The 25,219-nt window shown below is 32.4% G+C and overlaps 1 long non-coding RNA gene across 1 annotated transcript; it reads left to right on the forward strand.

Annotated features, from left to right (window-relative positions):
* Positions 1-15,965: 15,965 nt before the first annotated feature.
* LOC124368849 lies at positions 15,966-17,118 on the forward strand. Its single transcript, XR_006923034.1, has 2 exons — positions 15,966-16,075; positions 16,958-17,118. It is a non-coding gene; the product is annotated as an uncharacterized LOC124368849 (long non-coding RNA).
* Positions 17,119-25,219: the final 8,101 nt, after the last annotated feature.

A 25,219-nucleotide genomic window follows, 5' to 3' on the forward strand; every position in this document is an offset into this window, starting at 1 on the left:
TGGTTGGATATTAAAAATTAACGCATTTTACTAGGTTCTATTAATAATGATATCAGTTTGGACATTTTAAAATAAATTAAATCAATTTCATTCAAGTTACAGTTATTTATACTCAACCGGTAAATATCCAGGGAATTGCATTATGATTGGTTAATTATTATCGAAGTTTTAACATACAATATTTAAGTATGATTAATTATATAAAAGTAATATACAATAGAAATCTGAAGAGTGTTGAATTCATGAATCATCAATCTTGGAGAGTTCATTTTTTATGATTTATACTAGCTAAAGAACCTACACTAGGTGTAGCAAAACTTGTGTCATTTAACTTAAATCTGCAAATCGAATGTCCAGGACAGGTACATCACTAACCGTAAATGTTGAGATATCGAGTCTATTTCACTGCAAAAAGTATGGAAATATTGCTTCTTCCCCGCATTTCCTGTAATAAAGCTAGCCTTCTCTCTCTTCTTCTGCAGTGACATGACTGAAAACAGTTTTCGAAACTCCTTATAACTTTGCTCTATGTTGTGTACTAAGATTTAAAAATTGTGTGATAATAAACTACTACCACCTTGAAACTAATACTTATTATTCAGTGTGGATAATTGGCTTGCGTAAGGTTTATATAATCACTATTACCATACAGCATTTAGTTGTAGTTGGTTTCCGTATGTTTGTATTGCAGCTATGCCACTATTTATTTCTCAAACTCTGTAATGCTACTATCTTTTAATATTATATCAATATACAAGTGATCCAATAGCTAACTTTTTAATTACACGACTCAGCACCACACTTTAAATTTGGTACTTGCTCAATTTTAAGTTTCACTCAGGAATACACTTTCAAATTCTTTGAAGATGGCCGCCATTTTCTAATATGGTGGCCAACTTTAAAACCTTTTATGGAACACCCTGTATTTTATGTTGTTTTTAGATTCTACTCAGAAGCAGCGACTTAGAAATCTTTTTTTATCTCAAATCTTTGTTTTACTGAACATTTAGTAAAAAAGTTAAATGAATATCAAAGCAAAATGATTAATGCTCAGCGTAAAATTGGTCTAATATCAAAAACACATAAAAAACACTAACAACACATAAAACTAACATTGATTAAACGTGCTTTGAGACTTCATGCCACTGATGATGAAAACTTCCAGTCCACGTAGCTCCTGAACCATTAGAGATATTGAAAAACTTTCAATAGCATAAATGTCTTATTTTTTAGCGTATAATCTAAAAACAACATAAAACACAGAGTTTTCCATAAAAGATTTTAAAGTTGGCCACCATATTGGAAAATGGCGGCCATCTTAGAAAATTTGAAAGTGTATTCCTCAGTGAAACTTAAAATTGAGCAAGTTCTAAATTTAAAGTGTGGTGCTAAGTCGATTAATTAAAAAGTTAGCTATTGGATCACTTTAAAAAAATCACCCGGTATAGTAAATGTTAAGAAACAAACTAGTTTTAAATTATATGAGTATTCAAAAATAGAGTATTCTTTTCTCTTTAATACGGAATAACTGAGATGGGTATATGAAAGATATTAGTGTATTAATGAGATGTATATTAGAGCAAGAAAAATTCTAGAAATGGCGTCAATGTGTACATAACGGTTAAACATTGTACTCTATGCATTCCTTCGCAAATCTCCATTGAATATAGCTGGTACAAAGGGTTTGTAATTACTTAATCAATACCCGGATCGGTCTAAATTATACATTTATGTTTACAATACAAACTAAAAATGCAAGTTTAATATGTTAAAAACTCATTTAGAATAAAATACAAACTTGCACTCTGTATACACATTCATAAACCAATAAACATTTTGAGTTATTGTTTTTGGAAACGAAGATTTATTTTTATATAAAGTTTAAAAAAGTATCATAATCATGATTTGTTGTAATATAAGATCTCATTACACCTGAATAACTCTGACATTGACATACGTGCTAAAATTCATGCAAAAATACTATAATTTGCAGGTAAACGTATGCAGAGTACGAACTTATTTATAAAATAGATTTATGAAAACCAATTAGCTGATTTTAAATTGGTTACATGATGAAACACATCAGGTGATAATAAGTTTTGTAAGTGGAATGAAAATGTCTGCCTTAAAAACACACGTGTATTCTTGTAATAAGGAGTTTTAAACTAGAGGAAAATATTATCATAATATTACCACATTGAATTTGGAATCTCGTAGGGGCAGAGCCCTATTGTAAGATGAATATTAAAACTATAAAGGCACATCCTGTGTGTAGGAGCTTTCGAAGTATGTGTAAAAATAGTTTTATATTCTTGGACATCACACATAAAATAAGCAATTCCTGTAATACTATGAATTACTTCATTTCTTTTAGGTATACATGAAATATTTTGAAAATATTGAAGAGAAGTTTTGAATTATCAAAAGCATTAGTAGCAATAGCGATGTTTTTACTAGTTATATTAACTCCTATACCACACGTGTATAATAATTATATACGTTAATAATTATTAACGTATATTAGAAGCGTTTAAATTATAAGGTTCTAATTTAAATTGGACTAAAGTGTTTTATTTGGAATTATTTTACAAAATAACCATGTTATAAAAGTAGATTTTAAAAGAAGAATCAGGAGAGTAAGAGACAAGCAGTAATAGTCACACCAACAAAGTCCATTTATATGCTTCTCGTCCTGTCAGCGCGGGTTATGGGATCAATATTGATCCGCTGTCAGTAGCACCGGACATCATTATTACCCTTCTACACCCTCTATTGTCACACAGTCGTGATCGTCGCAGGTGATGACTAGTCACTTAGAGACCACTGCGTTATCTCGCGACACGATGTGAAGTTACCTTCTATTGTCACACAGTCGGGCTCTTCGCAGGTGATGATTAGTCACTTAGAAACCACTGCGTTATCTCGCGACACGATGTGACGTTACCCTATATTGTCACACAGTCGGGCTCGTCGCAGGTGATGACTAGTCACTTAGAGACCACTGCGTTACCTCACGACACGATGTGACGTTACCTTCTATTGTCACACAGTCGGGCTCTTCGCAGGTGATGATTAGTCACTTAGAAACCACTGCGTTATCTCGCAACACGATGTGACGTTACTCTCTGTTGACAAACAGTCGGGATCGTCGCAGGTGATGATTAGTCACTTAGAGACCACTGCGTTACCTCGCAACACGATGTGACGTTACTCTCTGTTGACACACAGTCGGGATCGTCGCAGGTGATGATTAGTCACTTAGAAACCACTGCGTTATCTCGCAACACGATGTGACGTTACTCTCTGTTGACCAGTCGGGATAGTCGCAGGTGATGATTAGTCACTTAGAAACCACTGCGTTACCTCACGATACGATGTGACGTTACCTTCTATTGACACACAGTCGGGATCGTCGCAGGTGATGATTAGTCACTTAGAAACCACTGCGTTACCTCACGATACGATGTGACGTTACCTTCTATTGTCACACGGTCGGGCTCTTCGCAGGTGATGACTAGTTACTTAGAGACCACTGCGTTACCTCCCGACACGATGTGACGTTACCCTCTATACAAAGTAGAGTTCGTCGCAGGCGATGACGTGTCAGTTACAGTCCGCTGTGTCATCTCACGACGTAACGTGGCGTTATCAAACGCTCTTTGAGATCAATATTGATCTGCTGTCACAAGCACCGGCCATCATTATTACCACTCTGCTCCCTCCATTGTCACACAGTCAGGTACGTTGCATGTGATAATGTGCCAGATTCCACAGTGTCATCTAACGACGTGACGTGACGTATCAAACACTTTTACACTCGTTATTAAACGTTAATATTTCTAGATTTCATATACGATTATATTTACCTTGTTTTTACTTTTCGCCATTACAGTCACTCCTTACGTTTCAGGTTTGCCAATTAGTTAATTTAAGCATGTTGAATTCATTGAAACATTCCTATGTATTTTTACATATATTTTTAATTTCAAACTACAGAGTTTGATATCATTCCACGTGTATCGGTTTAAAAGAAAAATTCACGGAAATATAATAAGAGTGTAATCAAAATCCTTTATTTGGTTTATGTCAGATGAAATATATTTTCATGTCAACACATCCCAAGGATCTGGATATTTTTTAAGCATAGGCCAGCTACTCTTTAAGCCTTATTATACTCATCGTCATAGGCTACTGGCCTGTACAAGAACTGTATAAAATAGAATACACTGTAGGTGGCTCCTCAATACAAGCAAGTGAGACAAATATAGGGATGCCCATGAAATTACAAACTCTCAAAGACTTCTTATTAAACAGACTAGTAAATAAAATAAAACAGCAGAAAAGTGTTAATCAAGCGTGAACTATAGCGGGTTCAAGGGACCACATACATTGATGAACAGATCGGGCTAACTATTCATTACAAACCTTAGCCCGAGAAAGAAGCCCAAGTACCAATACCGGTCACCAGTAGGGGACGCTATCCTCTGCATACAGACCATAAGGGGCCAGGCTGTTGCCCACACAGTTGTCAACATCTCCGACAATACGGAGACAAGAGAAGAGATTAGTTGTCGTGCATAGCAAGTCAGAGCATCTCATTGGAGTTACATAAAAAAGTACATGTTAGCATGGGTAAAATAGAGTAGGAACTATATTAGGAGCCACGTTATGCATATCAATCAGCCCTACTAGTTGAGTCTGTGCTCTTTAGTGTTAACATCTGTTTGAATAACGGAAATGTAATTTGTACACAATATGTTAATCTTTATATTAACACAAGTTATATATCAGTGAGAATGGACAGAACAAATTTCAAGAGATGCCATTACAATTGCAATGGTGAAAGAGTGAGTGGATGATTCTGAAGGCAACGACGTAACATAGCGTAAATACTTCGTATACATTTAAATAGTTTACAACCAATAAATAAATTTATTATACGTCACAATATATCAAAATTTGGACACTTCTATTTTTCCTTTGCCCTTGTCAACAGATTCTGAGGTCTTTTATTGAAGACAAATATAGTACGGTAATGACACTACATTCTGAAGAGGAAACAAGAAGGACAGGTGGAAAGGTCTGAAAGGCACAACATTCATGGGGTCGAAATGTGTTCTGTATTTCACTTACATTTTGTATGAAAACAGTTTTAAGTGAAGCAAACAATAGAAACTAACTGTGTGGCCAATTAGTCTTATGGGTTCGATTTTTATGTAAAAAAATCAATCGAAAAAGTTATAGAGATGGTCGTTTCGTATAAAACTTAATTTAATCTGTCGTATGTATTTTACCTGTACTAGAGTTACATCTGTCTTAGATTCTGTACACCATCTAGCAAATTACGTCTAAAATAGTTTTGAGTAAACCAACCTTTTTATAATTAATGAACTCTTTGCATATGAAGTGGGAAATTGGGAAGGTTAGACAAAATCTCATAGAAACGGTATCAGAATCAGTGAAAATTTGAACTAATAAACGATTTTTATGAACCTATACAGGAAATTTGCATTGCTGGTTTTTCCTTAGTTCTACATCAGTTGAGTGCTTACTATGCCTCAAGTTTTGTTCGTTCAACCAGACGCAGGGGCTACTTACAAACCCATCATCGCAGACTGCCGTTGTATAAAACTTATCCCAACAAGTTACTGAGAACTTAGATCACTATACTTCTTGAAAGAATAAGAAGTTCCAATAGCAAAAATCTGTTCAAAAGTAACTTTGGTATCGAGATTATTGTGCTGCTTTTACTATATCAGTTTCTGTAAATAAGTTAGAATAAATAAAAATAATTAGAGATTAAAACGGAATAATTCAGTTTATGTACGTGATTGAAATATAACTACGTCATGTAAGTGTATTTGAGTTTAATAACTTTAAACACATCAATATTGCCATACAATTTAGTATTGCAAAATTTACAATGCACTTTCATTATAACAAAATAAAAAATATTTTTGATCAAAATGATCCTTGCAAATAATTCGTGACTCATATTCCTGTGATAACCATTACAATTATTAAGGACCCGATAGAGTATTATGTAGATTGAATCTATCAATACGTTTGTCCGTACGTTTTTGCGATAGCGTAATATTTTTAAAGATCCAAGAGGCTTAGTACATAGATTCCTCGTAGTCTACGGAAGAACTTTATTGATTTTAAGATCAATAGGTCAAAGGTCAGTCTGTCTGTATGTCTATCTTTCCATCTGTCTGTCTTTGAAATAACACTCAATAGAAATACCCTAGAGAGTTGAAACCTTGCACGTTGCTCCCTCGTGGGCCAAAGAAAAGTTCTATTGATTTTCAGGTCAAGAGTTAAAGAGCAGTCCATATTTCTGTGCACTGCCCCTTTCTTTACTTTCATTTTGATCCTTCGGCACTCCATTGTATAAGTTTATTATTAAAAACGGTATGATTTACATTCTTTCTTGAAATATTTCAACTCACTGTAAAAAAATCCAATTAAAACACTGCCTAACAAATTTAAACATACCAGGCATTCTCTAGTAAACATTAATATACTGTTTCTTAGCAGTGTTTGGACTGCTTTACATGGAATTGAGTACCAATAAACATTTTCTTAAACCAACTTTTTAAACTACTTATTTTCTCATTCAGAGTTTAAAAACATACTAATTTCTTATATTTATTATTTGAGCCACAAAAAGAAAAACACCTTACTTTAAAATTAGAGAAAATTCGGAGAAGAAATAAAGAATGAGTCTTTGTGATGAATTGAATTTCTTGACAGTAGGAAACAATCGTGATAATTGTATTCCAACGGAGAGACAAAGCTATTTCCTCGTATTGTTACAATAGAATCAGTCGGGTTATAGAAAACTAAAGCAACATCACGTGTAGCATAGATAAAATAAAGTATTTCACTTTGACTCATTATGCCAAGTCACACAATCCTCATTGTTTTACTCGAATGAAGTAATGAATTAACGTCCTTTTTAAAGTCAATATGAATCTACTATTGTTTGTTTTGTTTCCATTAGAGCAGCCTCTTCCTTAGTATGCGCTTACCTATAATAATGTTTCAGTAAAATGGTTTACAATAAAAACTCTAAATTTATTAAAGTGGCTTTGTCCTTTTGCGCAGTAATATTATCGGTCTCTACATCATATTCGGTAAGTAAAGCTCTTTAACAAAAGATATTGTTATGTAATATTGTTGATTCTATTCGTTTTCTATCAAGACAAAGACGAAACTAAAAAAAATTTGTTTTTGGTGTTTTAATTATATTGTTTGCTAAAGTGATACTTCATATCCACTCATTTAACAGATAAGTGTTGAATCTTGATTGATTAAACTATTTATTTACATATTTGATTGTTCCTTAGATTGTAAAATAAATTAAATAACATACGATAAATTGGAAAACATGCTTCTGGAAAAATCTATATGTTTTTTGGAAGCATATGGCTTTAATATTATATATGCTTTAACTGTAAAATAAAATAAAACATGTCACTTAAAGTCAGAACTTGTGTGTTTTTATGTATAGTTAACTGCAATATTTCATTTAATTTATTTATAATTTATAACATAGTACCATCCTGTTGGCATCACAACATACTAAATGTAGATTTTGGAAATTTGCAATCGTTATATGTGACAAACAAGTATTTTCAAGAACTAAAATCTACTTTTTTTCAGATGTACCTCATAAAGTAAGAAATACTAATATTCTTTCAAACCTACCATCGTCAATAACATACATGAAACAATTAAAGGACTATTAATGTCCTAACCACAATCCAGTAGTGCTACGAGCTCACATATATGCCAATATAAATCATGTTGAAAATATGCACTGTAGTTACATTTTCAACTTTTTCAATTCTTATCATTAATTCCCAAACTCTCTCCGTGTGTAAATCGTGATTATAAAAAACAAATTGCTTAAATTGAACCACTTTTCATTACTCGATGGAGCTGACGTTTTGCATATAAATTCAAAATCCTATAACAGGTTATTGAAGACATTAACAATTCCCCGGGCTCCACGCCAATGGCCTCTAAGTATGAATAATTCTTCATAAGAAATACATTGGTGAATAAATATTCTGAATATTCAAAGAATACTTTGCATCTCTATAAATTGTTTATTAAATTTATAATCTAGTTTTAATATACCAGCTGGTTTGAAAAAGCTGATGTAAACAGTGATTTTATGCTTGCTATTGATTTTACTGTTCTATTTAAAATGTACGGAACGCTTCTAAAGCAAATAAAACAGAGGAGGAGAAGCGTCTACCCTTATACAAAATAAAATCCGCCTACAAAACGAACAACAGTAGTTAAGTGAAGCGTAATTTAATGTTTATCATAATAGTACGCTCAAAATAAACTTGTTAAAAAAAGTAAAAATTTATTAAAAAAGAAACAATCTATAGTATTTGTTATAAAATTCTAATTAATGTTCACATTTAAGTTTATTAAACGTTGTAGATATTTTCAAAGTATTTGATTGAACCTGTGTGAGTGTTTATAATACTTAGTTAAGAGAAGAAAATACATAGAATTATACATCTCACGTAATCACTTTTAAAAATAACTGGTGTTAAAAGTAATAGTTATTATTTTGGCACTTCTTTAATTATAACTATTATTTCTTGATTTCTGAAACTAACTGGTAATTAAAATACGTTTAAAAATAAAACTACATTTTAAAATATTTAAGGATTTATAAAAATATTACTTTTAATTTATACACATCAAGACCGTTTTTGGACTAAGTAAGGAAATACGATTAATATTAATAATAACGGTCTTCTGTCTTTACCCATATTTTCCCAAATAAAGTAATCTAGTTAGTAGAGAGGTCGATGTAAGTCCAGTTAATTAAATCCTACCGGCCTTTGGTTCCAATATGGATCTTGCTTTCTCTGTATGAGTTAGAGAAAGATATATTCGTAATTATGCACGTTTTAGTAGATATGTAATGTATTTGCATCATAGATAATGCATGAATGGATTAACCAGTCTAATAGCTTATATCATAATACTTTTTTCTACAACTTTATTCAATAAAGCAACGCAATGTACTTGTCATATTAAAATTAAATAAAATTACAACTTATTAGTTAAATTTTAAAGTACTTTAATGAAGTATGATAATTTTTTTCTATGATGTGTGCAAACCACTACTTTTGTGGTGAATCTGTAACTGCAACGTTATCAACTACTGAAGCTCGAAGTTGAGTTACAGCCGCCTTTGTTTGTCATTACAGAAGTCCACAATTGAAAATTCACTTTTAATATTGAAAAGAAGCTAGTAATCATACATTAAATATTTTGTTCAAATTGTAAAATCGCTAACTAAAACCTAGTTAATAGATATGGAATGGATACAGAATCTCTCAGCATAATATGGAGCTCTTAAGTTTATTAACAATATTTTTGTGTTTTAAAAGCCAGTTTTTTTCAGTTTCACCTTGAATATTGACTATCCTACTTTCTTCATTTGGGATATGAACATAAAACCCAGTTCGCTTGCCCATACAAGAGACTACAATAAGGTGTATTTCCCTCTGATAGGATTTTAGGTGAGAAAATAATCTGCGTTTCATTTTTAAGAGTATTATCATACTGGCATATAGAAAAGAATTTTTTCTACTTTTATATTGCGACACGATTAAAATATATTTAACCATAACACGTGAGATTCATTTCAATTTATATTAAAAAGAATATAAAGTTACTAGTTATGTCCCGGCTTTTAATGTTTTTAATATTTATATCGAACTAGATTTATATAGAATAACAAAAGCCAGATTTAATAAAAATTATATTTAATATTGTATCCCATTCAAATGTGTTTTTTGAAGTGATTGGAAATATATACTTGAGTCTTGATAGGTAATCGACTGTGCTTGTTCTGTGCTGACAAACTTTTCAATCTATATCCTGTCATCCTTGGCCATGAATTTTTAACGTACAGTTTGACGTCAACAATGTCATTTTAAACTTTCATCGTCAATTAGTTGTTTTATTAAGTGTCTTTCGGTTTTTTGACACCTGAAAAAGAAGATAGATTCAAATTCTCGAAACGTAGTATTCTCTTTCTGTAACATTGTCGATGGCTATTTTCCATTCATTTCCAATAATAAAACTCAAAACAAAGAACATCTCCGTTAAGAAAAACGCTTTATAATACGGTATTAAATAAGATTAGGCCATATTTTAAAACATTTTACGTTACTAACTGGTTTGCTATCACGCTTAAAATACTAATGTGAATATGTCTTTAGAACAAGATAACACAAAACAAACATAAAATCAAACGTTCAGATCCAATCTCTGATGATGAAATCGAACAAATTGCGAAGTTTGCAGTTGAGTTACATGATCGGATGACAAACTGTGGGGATCATATGTTACTCTATGTTATGAAGACTGAAACACAGGTGAGCTACAATCTTCCTCTAATAGTTATGAATTTTGAGAATATCTTGACAATAGTAACAGAATATACCCATTTATGTGAATGTTGAGTTTAGCTCTATTCCACTCTCCGCTTAAAGCAGCTTCTAGAATCTAACTCTGTCACTGAGCTGACTTTTGACAGTGTGCACGGAGTCCACGTCCGCCTGAAGGGATCTAAAAAAAGGTCGTTGATGAAGAAGACACCAAAGAAACCTAGATTACAAAATTAAGTGTAATGTAATAGAAAGGTTAATTTTATCATCAGTTGCACAATCTAGAATACACCACAAGGTTTTAGATATGATCCCAAAAAACCGCGGAGCAACCGAGTTTTCTTTCACACCATTAAGCGGAAGGTGAAATGAAGCTGACGTTTAATAGACACTTCCTACCATAACTACGTCGTGTATACTCAGTTATGGTAGTGAGCACCTATTCACAGTGTTCTGCTATGTGTGTTATTGTAATATGGATTATGATCCAGTCTTAACGACCCGAAGCATCATGATAACAAGCTGGACCAGCAAAGCATCGTTTTTGTACTTTCATTTGATATACTTCTTATAAGAGGTTTCGGTCTAAATAAGTTTTTAGGCATGATTTTAGTATTTTTATTGAAACATGATAGTAGTGCAATAATTTAAACTCAGTAATAATCAATCCCAAAATATATTAAAATCCCATTTTTATTCTGTCTAACCTACATTGTAATTCACTTTTCAAACTTCTATAGCGTTTAGAGCAGTTAATGTTCTTCTGGGTTTGTTCATGTTTTCTAATGATATACAATTCAAACTATTAGCAACATATTAGTTCATGCAATATCTTTATTAATTGAACTAGAGTATTTTTATATTGCTTTACACGTCTATGCATATTTAATCTATGAAGTAATTGTTAACTAATCACTTAAGGCAATAATAAACAAACTGTACTTTTTATCACAAATGCCTGATATTCAGTTAGCATGTTTATATACCAGTAATATAAACAAACAAAAATGTAATAAAACTAAAAGGTTTACTGTAGAGTATATTTCTATAAAGTTAATTTAACTATATAATTTGCAATAGTTCATGTCATTCGTATAATATGTAATATGGTTCTAATTAACTTTTACAAAACATCAAAATTCAATATTTACTAACTTCACTGACATTAATATTGGATTAATAATGTTGGATATTAATGGTAGGACTGACAACTATTGCAAAGAATTTGTTTATTACGTATCCAATGTAAGTATTTAATGACGTGAAAATGGTTAAAATTTCATTATGAAAGAAAGATTTGATAAGATATTTTGATAATTTTAACAAAAAACATTCTTTAAAAATACTCTTACGAATGTAATGTCTTAGACAAAAATATCTAGGTAACTAACCATTATGCAATTCTGGCAAACATCTCAATAAAAAGACTATAATATGTTTTAGGTATTACAATAATTTGCCTCGTAATGTGAGAGTATGCCTGCAATATTGTCATTCGTACATATGTATGTTTTATTATATAAATTAAACAGGAAAACTAGCTTTTGCATGTATTTTTTGAGCTTTTACTTTGAGATTCCAGCTTAAGGCAGATGTATATTACTAATGATAAAAAATAATAATAAAATAATAAAAAATTCTAGAACCCACATTAAAATCCAGAAACAGTAAGGAATTTGAATTACATCAGAAATAACCAAGCTCTTATATGTGACACAGATGCCGTCATATAAGACTTCTTTATTGTAACTCTGTTATTTGAATGGTGCTTACATCTGCTGGTACTCTAACCTGCTATGCGATCGTAGCTAAAGGCGTAATGCAGCTAAAAAACATTACTACGTATTACAGAAACCGCATATTTCAAGTTGTGGTACATTTCTGCGTTGGTAATATTTTCCGGTTAGATAGGAGATTAGATTAGGAGATTATAATGTACAAGTTATGATGACCCTGTGTATTTTTGCAACGTTCCATTATTGTATCGTAACGTAGGATGAGGTGATAAGGAAACGTAAGAAGACTTTTGCGCTGCTTAGGGAATGACAGAATATTCAGGATGCGTAATACTAGAATTAACCTCAGTTACATAATCTTTGGAAAAATGATAGGCTAATTCTTTTCAAGGTTTTTCCAGTAACCGTGGAAAGGGTAAGGGGAACATATGAGCTTCTTATATTATAATAAGCTCTTTCTGCATAATTTGATGGTAGCACATTTTGCAGTTCAAAAAATATGATACCGTTATTTAAAGTAATATTAAAGCAAAGAAAATATACAGAGAAATAACGGAATTTAACACTTTAATCTTATCTCAGAAACGAATAGTGTTTCCCAGATGCCAGGTAAACGTGCCCATTGCCCAATGATATTACTTAACACAGACAACGCAAATCTGGGCCTGATTCTGCGAGACACGCTTTGCTGCAAATACGAGGTTCCATTGTCAGAGAAGCTTTAGTAAACATAGACAACGTATCATGCTCCGTCTAAGATTATCCTGTGATGTTTTCTTTGTGTGCGAGACACGCTGTGCTGCAAATACGAGGTTCCAGTATCAGAGGAGCTTTGGTAAACAAAGACAATGTATCATGCTCCGTCTAAGATTATCCTGTGATATCTCCTTTGTGTGCGAGACACGCTGTGCTGCAAATACGAGGTTCCAGTATCAGAGGAGCTTTAGTAAACAAAGACAATGTATCATGCTCCGTCTAAGATTATCCTGTGATATCTCCTTTGTGTGCGAGACACGCTGTGCTGCAAATACGAGGTTCCAGTATCAGAGGAGCTTTAGTAAACAAAGACAATGTATCATGCTCCGTCTAAGATTATCCTGTGATATTTTCTTTGTGTGCGAGACACGCTGTGCTGCAAATACGAGGTTCCATTGTCAGAGGAGCTTTGGTAAACATAGACAACGTATCATGCTCCGTCTAAGATTATCCTGTGATATCTCCTTTGTGTGCGAGACACGCTGTGCTGCAAATACGAGGTTCCATTGTCAGAGAAGCTTTAGTAAACATAGACTACGTATCATGCTCCGTCTAAGATTATCCTGTGATATCTCCTTTGTGTGCGAGACACACTGTGCAGCAAATACGAGGTTCCAGTGTCAGAGATGCTTTGGTAAACATAGACTATGCATCATGCTCCGTCTAAGATTATCCTGTGGTATCTAATTTGTGTCTGCGAAGCGAAGCATGACTGGATGTGGTGAATTTCTGAAATGAACATTTGTAACTAATCATATGTATTCCTATGTATTCTTAGGAAGTTATTGAGATCTAGTAATTATATTCCAGATAGAAATCCAGATTCTAAAATATTATGGTAAATGTGTATGGTGAACTCATATGATTATACATTTGTCTTACTTTGACGGAACGATATGTGGAACATATGGACTATTATTAGTCTTAACAGCTATTTTGCACAGAGAATGTGCACTAGATTGTGCTTAAACGATATATAAGGTGAATAGAAATGTTGATTTCAGCTACATTTCTCATTTCGTTTAGTAAAGCCTCTGAACTTTGAAGCTGTCACAGACTTGACAGCTTCATCTGGAGTCCATCTTTGTGACGAGGCAGCTCAAAACAAACTATCTACATCAGAGCCATATAGCTACAAAATCGAGTGTAATCTAGATAAAGAGGTGGTCTCATTGTCTTACCGGATGGACGTTGAGTGCACTAAGATGATTTAGTCGTGCAATGAGTTTGCTTTGAGCTTATTCTTAGCAGACGTTCTTTGAATCACTTCAGACAGACGTGGACACCAGATTCTAGGAGTTAAGTGTCTGCCAGAGTTAGATTTCAGACGCTGCACTAAGCGGAAGTTGTAATAGAGCTGAACTGAACACTACCATGGACTCAACCCTTTCCACCATATCTGCATTATCTAACGTCAGTCAAATCCTTGGAAAATTTTATGAAAACAATGATATACCCAATACATTGTGTATAAGTTAGATACATTTCTTCTAATCCTAATTATTATAACTCGTAATAACTAAACGTATTTGGTTAATTCTATTTTTTGTTTTATTCTAGTTATTATCAAAAATACATTTTTATCAATACAAACAAGGTTTTAATTCTTTTTTTTTTATTTTAAATGTGCATTAAATATCCGTATAATATCTTAATATAATGAAGAACAACTGTTTCTAAATATTTAAAGACCATATGCAATAAAATAAATTTTAGAATTGATATGACCTAAAAGAATGATCAGGTCTCCTCATGAAAGTGAAATTGGCTTTATAGAATCATAAAGAATATTTTGTGCTATATTCAAACAACTGTTTGCTTTTCCATATAGGTTATAGCTAACTAATAGGGAGATGTCTTTTAAGACGGCATGAATCCTTTTAATATGATATAACTAAGTATATAGTAATAATTAGTATCAACCTAAAGTTCAAGTAGATATTTGCTGAGAGTTAGCGAAGGAGCTATAAAATTCTCATATATGTCAGCCTCTCTGTTAGCACGATCTACCGAGAACAAACTAACCAATAGAAATTCGATGCTGTGTCAAACTTTTTATAACTTTGCTTTTTGTATAGTCAACATCAAGTTCGATTACGGTGATACATACTCTATGGGATTTAGCTGATAATTAGTAAACACTTTTACATTGGCCTTACAGGACACCTTTACCATGACGGACACCATAAAATCACAGAATCAATAAATGCGTCAGCAAACTTAGTATAACTTTTAAATTTTAGTAACATAGTAACGCACGTAACCTAATGAAATGAGATATAGACTTGATATTTTGCATATAACCTCAGCGAAGCCTGTACGCGACATGTGTAGGGCTAGTCAAGACATTTACAATGACAAGATAAAATGAAATGACTGTTTAAAACATCCGCAGTCGTATTCTGGTACGTGGCCATGGCTTTGAGTCGATGGTTGAAGCAAAGGCCAATTAAAAAAGGCATCTTCCATAATTAGCGTTATTAGCTTATTTCGAAACGATCTTATATTTCAGGCAGACATTCAAGTATCAGATTAAAGTACTCAACAAGGATCGTTCGCCAAAAAATTGACTGAAGAACTGGTAGTTTATTACAAAAATTATCATAAATGAAATGAAAGATTTCTTTATTGGACTCAAGGAAAACGTATTCAATTTGCGAGATTAGGACTTTTAAATCCTCTTTTACCCTAACCATACAACCACTCCAAAATTATAAATCCTATCCTAATAGACATTAAAAAAATCATACACTGTAATACACTAAACCGTCTGACAGCAAAAGATTCGGAACCTAACCCAATTTCCATTCCTAAAACATTCCATAACAATAACGCAACAACATAGTTCGCTTTCACATATTTTTATTAATTTTTTTCATTAGTATGCTTCGTCTAGAAAATTGAATGAACTATGAACTTAAAATTGTATTTGGATTAACAGTTTTTCCTTGATGGATGCAAAACGACATAATTTTAGATAAACTACAATAAAATTGTTTCTATACTTTAACTGATATTGGTGATATTGTTTGTTTTTTTTTTCAGATAATAGATAGTAAAAGCACAAATTACTTTCTCACAATTGAAACTGTGCAAGCACATTGCTATTTTAGTAATCAGAGTCGACTTTGTAGAACCATGCCAAAAAAGGTGCGTATAACTAATGTTAAAATAATGCATTTCCTGTTTGACTTACACATTTTCATGAATTCGAAATTTTAAATTATGTCTTTTAATATTAGGAAATAATTTTTAAATACTTAAAAAACTACAATTGTCATAAACAAAATTTAAACCATGAGTTGGAAGAAAGTAGACGTCAAAATGAGTGTCGTTTCACTAATATCTCCATAATAATCTAATACTGACATTACAGAAGACTATTTTGATCAGATTAGGTTATTTAACCTTTTGTGTAGTGTAATCATATTTTTAATGAAAAAACGATTGATTTTTATGCCTTATTTAGCCCGTCCTCGTGGCCTACTCGTCTAAACCAGGTAATCATGTACTATACAATATCGATGACAATAATAAGACTTGCTACGGTCATAGCAGGATTTGAACCTACGCTACCTCTAACTCGAATCCAAAGCCCGACATATTATACCTCTCAGCTTTGGCACTTCTAATCAAATTGATCCCTGTTGATTCTATAATGAAATAGTATTCCAATTAAATAAATTGCATCAAAACCCTTTATTACCTATAAGTTGAATACTCAGGTTTATGGTCTTTAACGTGGCCATTCCACTGAATCATTACAAACAAATCGCAACAATAGTATGTAAACTTTTTTGCTCAGGCAATTAAACTCTTAAACTTTTCTATGTTAATGTAATGTCAAGCAATAATGTCTTTGTGAATAATAACATCTATTTCCATGGAAATTTTGAAGCGTGAGTAGGTTAGATGGTTATTGAGTATTGGAAATTTAGTAAATTGAGTTTAGAATGATCACAATTCTGTGTAGAATGTAAATGTTAACATACATCTTAAAAACAGTAAAAACAATGCTCTTATTGTTTGCAGATAGGAAGTATATGCAAAGTGGTGGTGAATCAAGCCCTTTCCTGGAGTAAGGATGGTCAGAATATAACAAGGAAGCTGATAAAATATGAATGTCCTTCCTGTTAGAAAAGAAAAATTGCAGCGGAGGGAATTAAATAACTACTGTGAGCCAATTCTATTATTTTTCAAATGAAAAAGACCTTTAAAAAATTTAAATGAAAACCTTTCCCCATCCCAAATCTTTCTCACTATTACGATTATTTTGCAGGACTCTACTACTTGCTTACCTAACAACTTTCGTATAGCAACACAATCTTCTACTTTTAGAATACAGTAACAATATCAATAACAAGGCTGGTGCGTTAGATTTTCTGTAGTCAGTAGCAGATTAGCTTGAGGAATAAATGAAACTTTGTAGGGTCAGAGTTTATCTTGATATAGTCTTAGGAGTAAGTCCCACTGACAGTCCACTCTGAGGGAGTATTGTACTTAAGACCCTTACAACCAAATTGATTCTTTTGATAAGCGCAACTTAACTCCAACACCAAAAAGCTCATGAAATCATTTTTCTACATTACTACGTCTGAACTTGAAAACAAAAACAGAAGGAACATATAAAAAAGACACTGGAAACATAAGAAAGACTGAGTAAGCACTGTTAATCTAAAACACTTCAAGCTGGATTATTTTAGAGTTCGTATAGAAAACAAAATATATTAATTTTGTCTAACACGAGCATTGTTGCCTATAAATTCACTGTAAACTAATAACTCATGAAAATAATTTTTTATGAAATGTGTAATGTGTATCAATGACTAGTATGCTTCATTATGTTTCGTTTGGGCACTGATAAACCACACAAATAGAATCCAACAACGACTTCATCCAATGAAATTCTACAGATGAAAGTCCAGAGCCTAAGGACTAAGGAGGATAGAAAAACACCAATGTGTCACTTTAGAAAACTACATGGTCACAGGTAGGACAGGTCCTGAAACTTACCAAGCAATGCCGCAGTGTAGCGGGTACAACGGTTTATCGCAAGATGCTGCTGCTTGGATGGGTGACCGCTGAGCGATCCTGTCCTTGCAAGCGGTCCGCCTGCCCGGCAATTGGTAATGGTTCGGAAGTCACATTTAAACCGTTCGGTCCCAGGTTATACCAGAGAGGGCTTATCAATCCTTAACTTTAACTGGTAATATAACACATTCTTTATTCCACCTTAACTTCTAGCCAATATCATAAATATGATGAACATGAGTTTTTTAATAGGTGACAACAACTGTTAAATGATCAGCTTCTCATATTACTTAACGACGCTTCCAAAGTAAGCTTGACCGTATAGTCCACAAAATACAACTTACCTACCAGATTGAGATAATTATGATTTACGTAACAAAGAAACAAAAATGATCGAGAAGAGAAACAATCTACCTGCTTATTCTCAAATTAAGTGTAGGTAAGACCGGGACACCTCTCGAATCACCCAGACTAAATGCATTGCTATTTTTCCAGTTATGAGTTTCAGAAAGTTAACTCAGTGATAGCATTTATTTTGAACACAAACACAAACTCGCCTGGAAAACTAAAAGCAAGATTGAAGATCACATAGAGGTATGAAAGTTCTCTACTTGCAGTGTAGTGTCAAGATTTAACCTCCATCAAATCCTCTTCGCCCTCAGCTATCACTTACAAAGTTGTTTTGGATTGCTTCTTTGTTTTGATTCTTCACCTAGCTAAGAACTATACATTTAATAGATATAATGTATTTCCTACTCAACTCTTATGTTTTTATCCATAATGTATAAAATTGCCGGTTATAAAACCACACTTAATAAACTTTAATCAATATAGAAATTGCGGCTATTAAAATAAGATCAATATTGGACATTGGCTGCTATTTTGTATAGGCTATGTATTCTAAGATTCACCGTATCAGAAATTAGAGCACTTTGATTATTACAAGTGTACTTCGTAAAACTATTGACACTTTGGATATTGAATTTCGGAGTCTAAAAATAATATTTGGGGGTTTATTCCTAAATATTCTTTGAATTACCTTCTTGAATATTCATAAGTATTACGTTAGTTTTTTATCTTATATTCACAGCCACCATTTTTTATTGAAGAAAACTTATGAAGTGTGGTTCGCAGCATATGTTCTAATAATAAAGACTTTAAAACAATATTCATATTAGGAAGCCCTGTATTAATAAGATTGCAATGACTATCTCCAGGACAATCTCCCCAATTTAAGCGTGTAATGTTTATTGAATTAAAAAAGTAGTTAATATAGTCCTATAACATTGTGGAAGGTTTGAAGATTTATTGGTCATGATTTCCATTTCATGCATGGTGTTTCTAAAACTTTTAACAAACGTTTATATAATTTGAGTAAAAGACATATACTACATTTTATTTGTGTGTATTAGTTCGATATGTCAAAAGCAATTTATTATTATTTAGCTAACGTTATATATTAATGTTGATTTCACCTTCCGCTTAGTGCAGCGTCTTAAGCCTGACACTGTCACCGACTTGACTTCTGGAATCTGGAGGCTGTCAGTCTGAAGAGAAGCAAAAAGCGGAAGGTTTACTGGAGCAAAACTTCACATTGAATCAACCCTTCTCACCATAGCTAGGTTATGTATCGTTATTTTATCATTGGTAGAACTACAATTAATTTTAAATTGAATATTTTTCCAAAACATTTTCTTAAATGTTATCCAAAAAGGATGTTGATTATGTAACCAAAAAGCGTGGCGTGATTTCATAAACCTACGAAATTATACCCCTGCTTTCCACCGAGTCTTTATATTATTAGCTTTTTATGAGCAAACAAGTGGAAGACAAAATGTGGGTTAAATTTACGTAGTTTGCAAACTCCAAAACTAAAATTAGTTCAAGGTTGAAGAAGTTATATTAACTAAACTGAAAAGTTAACTTAACAGGATCTGAAATCTAGATTTTATGTAGTATTAAAATCAAGTGATGCCTGGGATATTTTAGGTGCCTACTTAGAATAAGTGATATTTTGCTTCCTATTATATCGGTTGTTGTAGTTACAATCGTGATTGTTGTACGCAACGCGCTATGTTTTAAATTTCTCGCGATTTTCAAACGGTATCTGCAACTGGGTCTATCACATACGATGATGAGGGATTACTGATCCTTACACTAAATGGACTTGGAGAAATGTACAGCTAAGGCACTCCTTTGTACTACCAAACCCGCATTCCAATTTGAAATGAAATGGACACTTTGTTGATTGCTTATCGGAGAAAACTTTGACTGGGCTTATGGAGAGATAACATTAATAACCGATCAACTGTCACTACAACCTTTGTCAGAGCTACGTTGACGAACATAGATTACTTTGTATCCCAATGAATGAACTGACGTGTGCATTAAGTTTCGGAAGTTTGCTGTCTAAACAGCAAGGATATTAACAGGATACACTGTTGTGCAAACAAACCTGTTGGGCAATGCACCAGATTCAAGAACAATATTGAAAGACTATAAAAGATGACTAGGTAAATCTTCATTTCTTTTAGGTGTAGATGACAAAGATAAATGTAAGAAATTGTTTTGTGTCACACATTTATATTAGGCTATTTAAGAACAATGTAAAATAAATTAGTTTTCAGTATTATTTTCCTATTAGACTGGTATAGCTGGACTTCTTCTTAAAAATCTTCTTTGTAAAAATTCCTTTACAATAAATCTAATTAATGTCCAATTATGAATTAATTATAATATTGTCGTCTAATGTCATTAAAATTTTGTTTAGTTATAAAATATTAAAATTAGATCCAATTTTAGAATTTAGTAGAATTATTTGCTCAAAGCTTAAACATTTTATTTAAACTATTTAAATTGCTAAATAAACATGTTGTTTATTAACCCTTCTGAAATTATCTGATTTATAATGATGAAAGGATCTATAATTAAATAGATTGAAAAGTACAATACATGGAGTTTATACGCTCTTTTATGTTGTTATGGTAATACCGTGATATATTGTAATATCTTAATAACGTTAGTTACTAAAATAAATATTCTATAATTATTTTTTTCTTATTTATTATCACGCTACGTTTTGGAGTATTACAGTTAATATTATTGTGCCATAATAATTTGTTTTTACATTATACATGTTTGACAAGAGTTAGTTGTAGTTTATTCTAAGATTTCTTTCACAAAATCTATTAATATAAAATATGAGAACAGAAAAAATTCACCAGTTATCTGTAGCAGTATTACAGGCTAACTATGTAATCTACCTAAAATGCGTGAAATGCCAGAGGACACACAAGATAACATGTCTGTTCCGGAAATAAAGGTCAAAACACTCTGTCTTCCCTCTCTTGGTAATCATATCAAAGTTCACTCTCTTTTTTATAACATAGCTTCGTTTGTTATTAAATGTCCCCTTCGGCAGTGAGTAAATAAAGTTATTAGTTTATTTTTGTACTGTATTTTATAATCTCAACGTATTTCAACTGAAGGAGTAAAGAAGCAATATACTATATTAATACCAATAGCTCTCATGATACATAAGAACTAACGACTCGGTTGTAACTAAATTATAATGAATGAAAATATGTATTCTATCAATACTCCTGTATTTCACAACGTTATCTGTTTCTTTTATGAGGGGAAATCTGTAACGTAGGCAAAAATAAAGAAAATGGTAAATCAGTATTGTTCCTCCTAACAGGTGTTTCAATCAGTTTTTGGTTTTAGCTAGACAAATTTTAGAAAATACCATTTAAAATCTCATGAATTTAATATAAAGTAAGTCATATTAATATAAATGAACCTGAGCGCTGTAAAGTTCAACTGAAAATTCCCTGCTTTCACTCATATTCATAAGTTTTAGGTTGCCTTAATCAAACAAGTTTTAGAAAATATCATTTAAATTTATGATAAATTGATTATAAAGTAAGTATCCGATGTATATAAATGGGGCTGCACCCTGTAAACATTACGATAAATGTTTAGAAACAAAACATGTGTCTTCTTCGCAAATAAACATATCATCTTATATTAATCAAAATAACATTCCCAAAACTGCGTCGACTATTATAATAGTAATTGGCTATCGAAAACTCCACAATCTTGAACTAAAAGAGATTATTTTCTAACAACAAAATTGCGTACTAGTTCTTTTTTGAGAAAACAAAGTTGCACATAGTCCTAAAAGGACCTTTGCGCTGCTTCCAGAGTGACAGAATATTCTGGACGGGTAAGGTTGGGGGTAGTGGCCGCCTCCAGTCAAGATCCATGAGAAAGGATGTTTAGCATTAATGATAGTCATGTCTCCTTGGAAGAAGGACCAGCCTCTCCAGTCAAAGTAGGCAGGGAATTCCACGCGCTTGTGTCTAGGCTAGCAACAGCCCTTAACACACAAGGTGTCCTGCCAACTCCAACAGTCATCTCTCGCATTAGACTAGACCTAACGATCTACCCTTGCACTCCAATATCTCGACATTGCTCTTAGTGATGTGTCTGTTCAGGACATCTATAAGGTTGCTCCGATTTAAGTAAAACATCAGTTTTGCTATATCCAGTGTAAGTTAACTGGAAGGTATAAACCAGCCAGAAATGAACCCTTCTGGAAAATTTCTTTCCTTCAGTGACAGAACATAAGTTTCAGTATTTAACTTGTGCTCTCGTTTATATTACGAATGGGTTACAACAACTTCCATTAAATGGTCAATGGTATAAACAACGCAGTTAAAATTAGGTCTAATGCACATTTAATCATTTACAGTAACAGTTACATTACTATGGCTACATTTGGCTAACCTCATGAGAGATTCGTATCCCATTCAAAATGTATACGTATGTGTACTCCTATTGCATTACAGTCAATATTTTCCGAAGAATTTAGCAGCTAGTTCCCCGTAAATGGTGAAAAATCATATTTTATAGTATAATTTTCAATGTAAAGAGCACACATATATTAAAGTTTATAAAATGCTTCATGTTTTCAAAGATGTTATTTGTTCCAAATAGCAAGAATAGTTAATTACTTGCCCTTTAATTTAGGTACACCATCCTAATTATGTGTTATATCAATTGTGTGACACTCACACTATGTACTGCTGAATAAAAAGTTAATTGATAACCTATAATAATATTATAGGTTATCAATTATGTGGTTTGCCATATTAAGTTCGTTAATATTACATTAAGAAGTTTTATATATATATATATATATATATATATATATATATATATATATATATAAATATACATGCTATGGCTGATTGCAGAAATCCTTACATGTAATGATTTATGTTTTACATGTTCTGACATTTCATGTCACCTTATGTCGGACACTTAGACTAGTGTCACGTTACGTTGATTTGTCACCTCGTTCGGAACAGTTGAAGCAAATGGAGTCGTTAACATCTAGCTTTCAACAGTTCTTTTCTTTAACTGTGTGCTTTTTACCGGTTTAAAACCAAGTTTGTTGTAATACAAGTGAACTGATTATTTGTGATACGCTTGATTCACTTATTTAAAAATAAAAAAGGAAATGAAGCATTTGTATGAAAATAAGAAAAAATGTATTTTCAGCTTTAGAAAGTTGTGCAATATATATATATATATATATATATATATATATATATATATATATATATATATGTGTGTGTGTGTGTGTGTGTGTGTGTGTGTGTGTGTGTGTGTGTGTGTGTGTGTGTGTGTGTGCCAATCTTATTATTTTATTCATTTTAAACTTAGAATTCACAGCAATAGCTAAATGCACTGAAGATAGTTTTCCTACTAACGCAAATGTGTACAGAGGCACTAAAGCACATTTTTAGATCGCTTAACGCAACGAATACTAAGACGAACTCGGAACGCCCGGTTCCAATTTGTCGTCAAGATGAGTTAATGGCAATGTATTCTCCACCATCTCCTATTTTTGCCAATATGTTACGAACGAATTTGAACAAAAAGCCTTGTATTTAGCTCAGTTCAACCCGAAGGTTTGGTGGATGTTGCATTTGTTCTTTTTTCCTCATGGAAACACTAAATTAATGGAAACAACTTACAAGGGGGGAAGGAGAAATCCTCAAAAAGCTTTATGTTTTTTTAAATGCGTCTATTAACAGATATGCATGACTTTTATACTATGATGTTTCGAAAGAAAACACCGGACAGAAAAATATTTAGTCTATCAATCAAACCATAAAAAAACTGTGAAAGAAGAAGTGTTTTACTCATTTGATAGAGTAAAGAGATAATTCTCAAAGAAAGCTGAATTATAAGAGGAATTTATGAAAGTTGAATCGGATATTAGACTCAATGTTTAATTACGACCACTCATTCAGTAAAAATCAAATGCATGCAAACCAAAAGAACCATTCCCGAGTCTGTAAATAAACACTGAGATACACTTTCATTTATATCAATCCCTTTTGTTCCGGGATTCAGAAAACTAGAAGAGTTCTAAGAGTCATTAGAACTTAGTTTAAAGCACACAGAAAAGTCCCGTAATAAGAAAAATCTTTATGCAATTAGCTTACGATGTTCCGTAGTTTTTGACTGTTAACAACATGCATTACATATTAGACTTGTATATTTCAAGATAAGAAAATGTTTAAATATTTCAATCTCGAGGACGATGCTCATCGAAATAAACATGATTAAATACACGAAATTAATGCTAAAATAAACACGTTTGCTATTCTTGAGAAGTTATATGAGAAGCTATTCTTGAGATGGTGACCGAAGAAGTAAAAGCTCTTATTATAAAGTACAATACTGTAAGAAATAAGGATTTTCATTGATTATCCATGTTACGTTTGTTACGCGATAAAGACGCTATATTGTTACTCAAAAGGCTTCCCATAGCGTGTAACACTAATAATTGTGTTACGAGTAATACAGTTAGTTAAGTTTCGTGGTATTGTAATGCATTTGGTAACCATAGAGACCATTCTCTTCCCATGCGGTCTCGTCTATGAGTCACCAATACCACACTAACGATATTATAAATACGTTATTGATGTCAATGAAGATTGTGATTGAACATATTGGCAATATGTACCTTGCAATAAAAAATAAACCACATAATGAGTAACCAAGCGGGAAACACAAGAATGGCTGGACTAATTCTGTTTTTTTCCAAATATTCGTTAAATTCCAAATATGAAGGATTCCTTCAAACTGGCATAACTAAGATTTTTCAGTTACTACTTAAACAAATGGAGCTATTCAATCGAATGTTATAGAATTTGATAAAGAATCTGGTGCTATTTCATTGGT

The sequence above is a fragment of the Homalodisca vitripennis genome, chromosome 1, assembly GCF_021130785.1.
Source record: "Homalodisca vitripennis isolate AUS2020 chromosome 1, UT_GWSS_2.1, whole genome shotgun sequence".
In the NCBI taxonomy this organism is placed as follows: Eukaryota; Metazoa; Arthropoda; class Insecta; order Hemiptera; family Cicadellidae; genus Homalodisca; species Homalodisca vitripennis.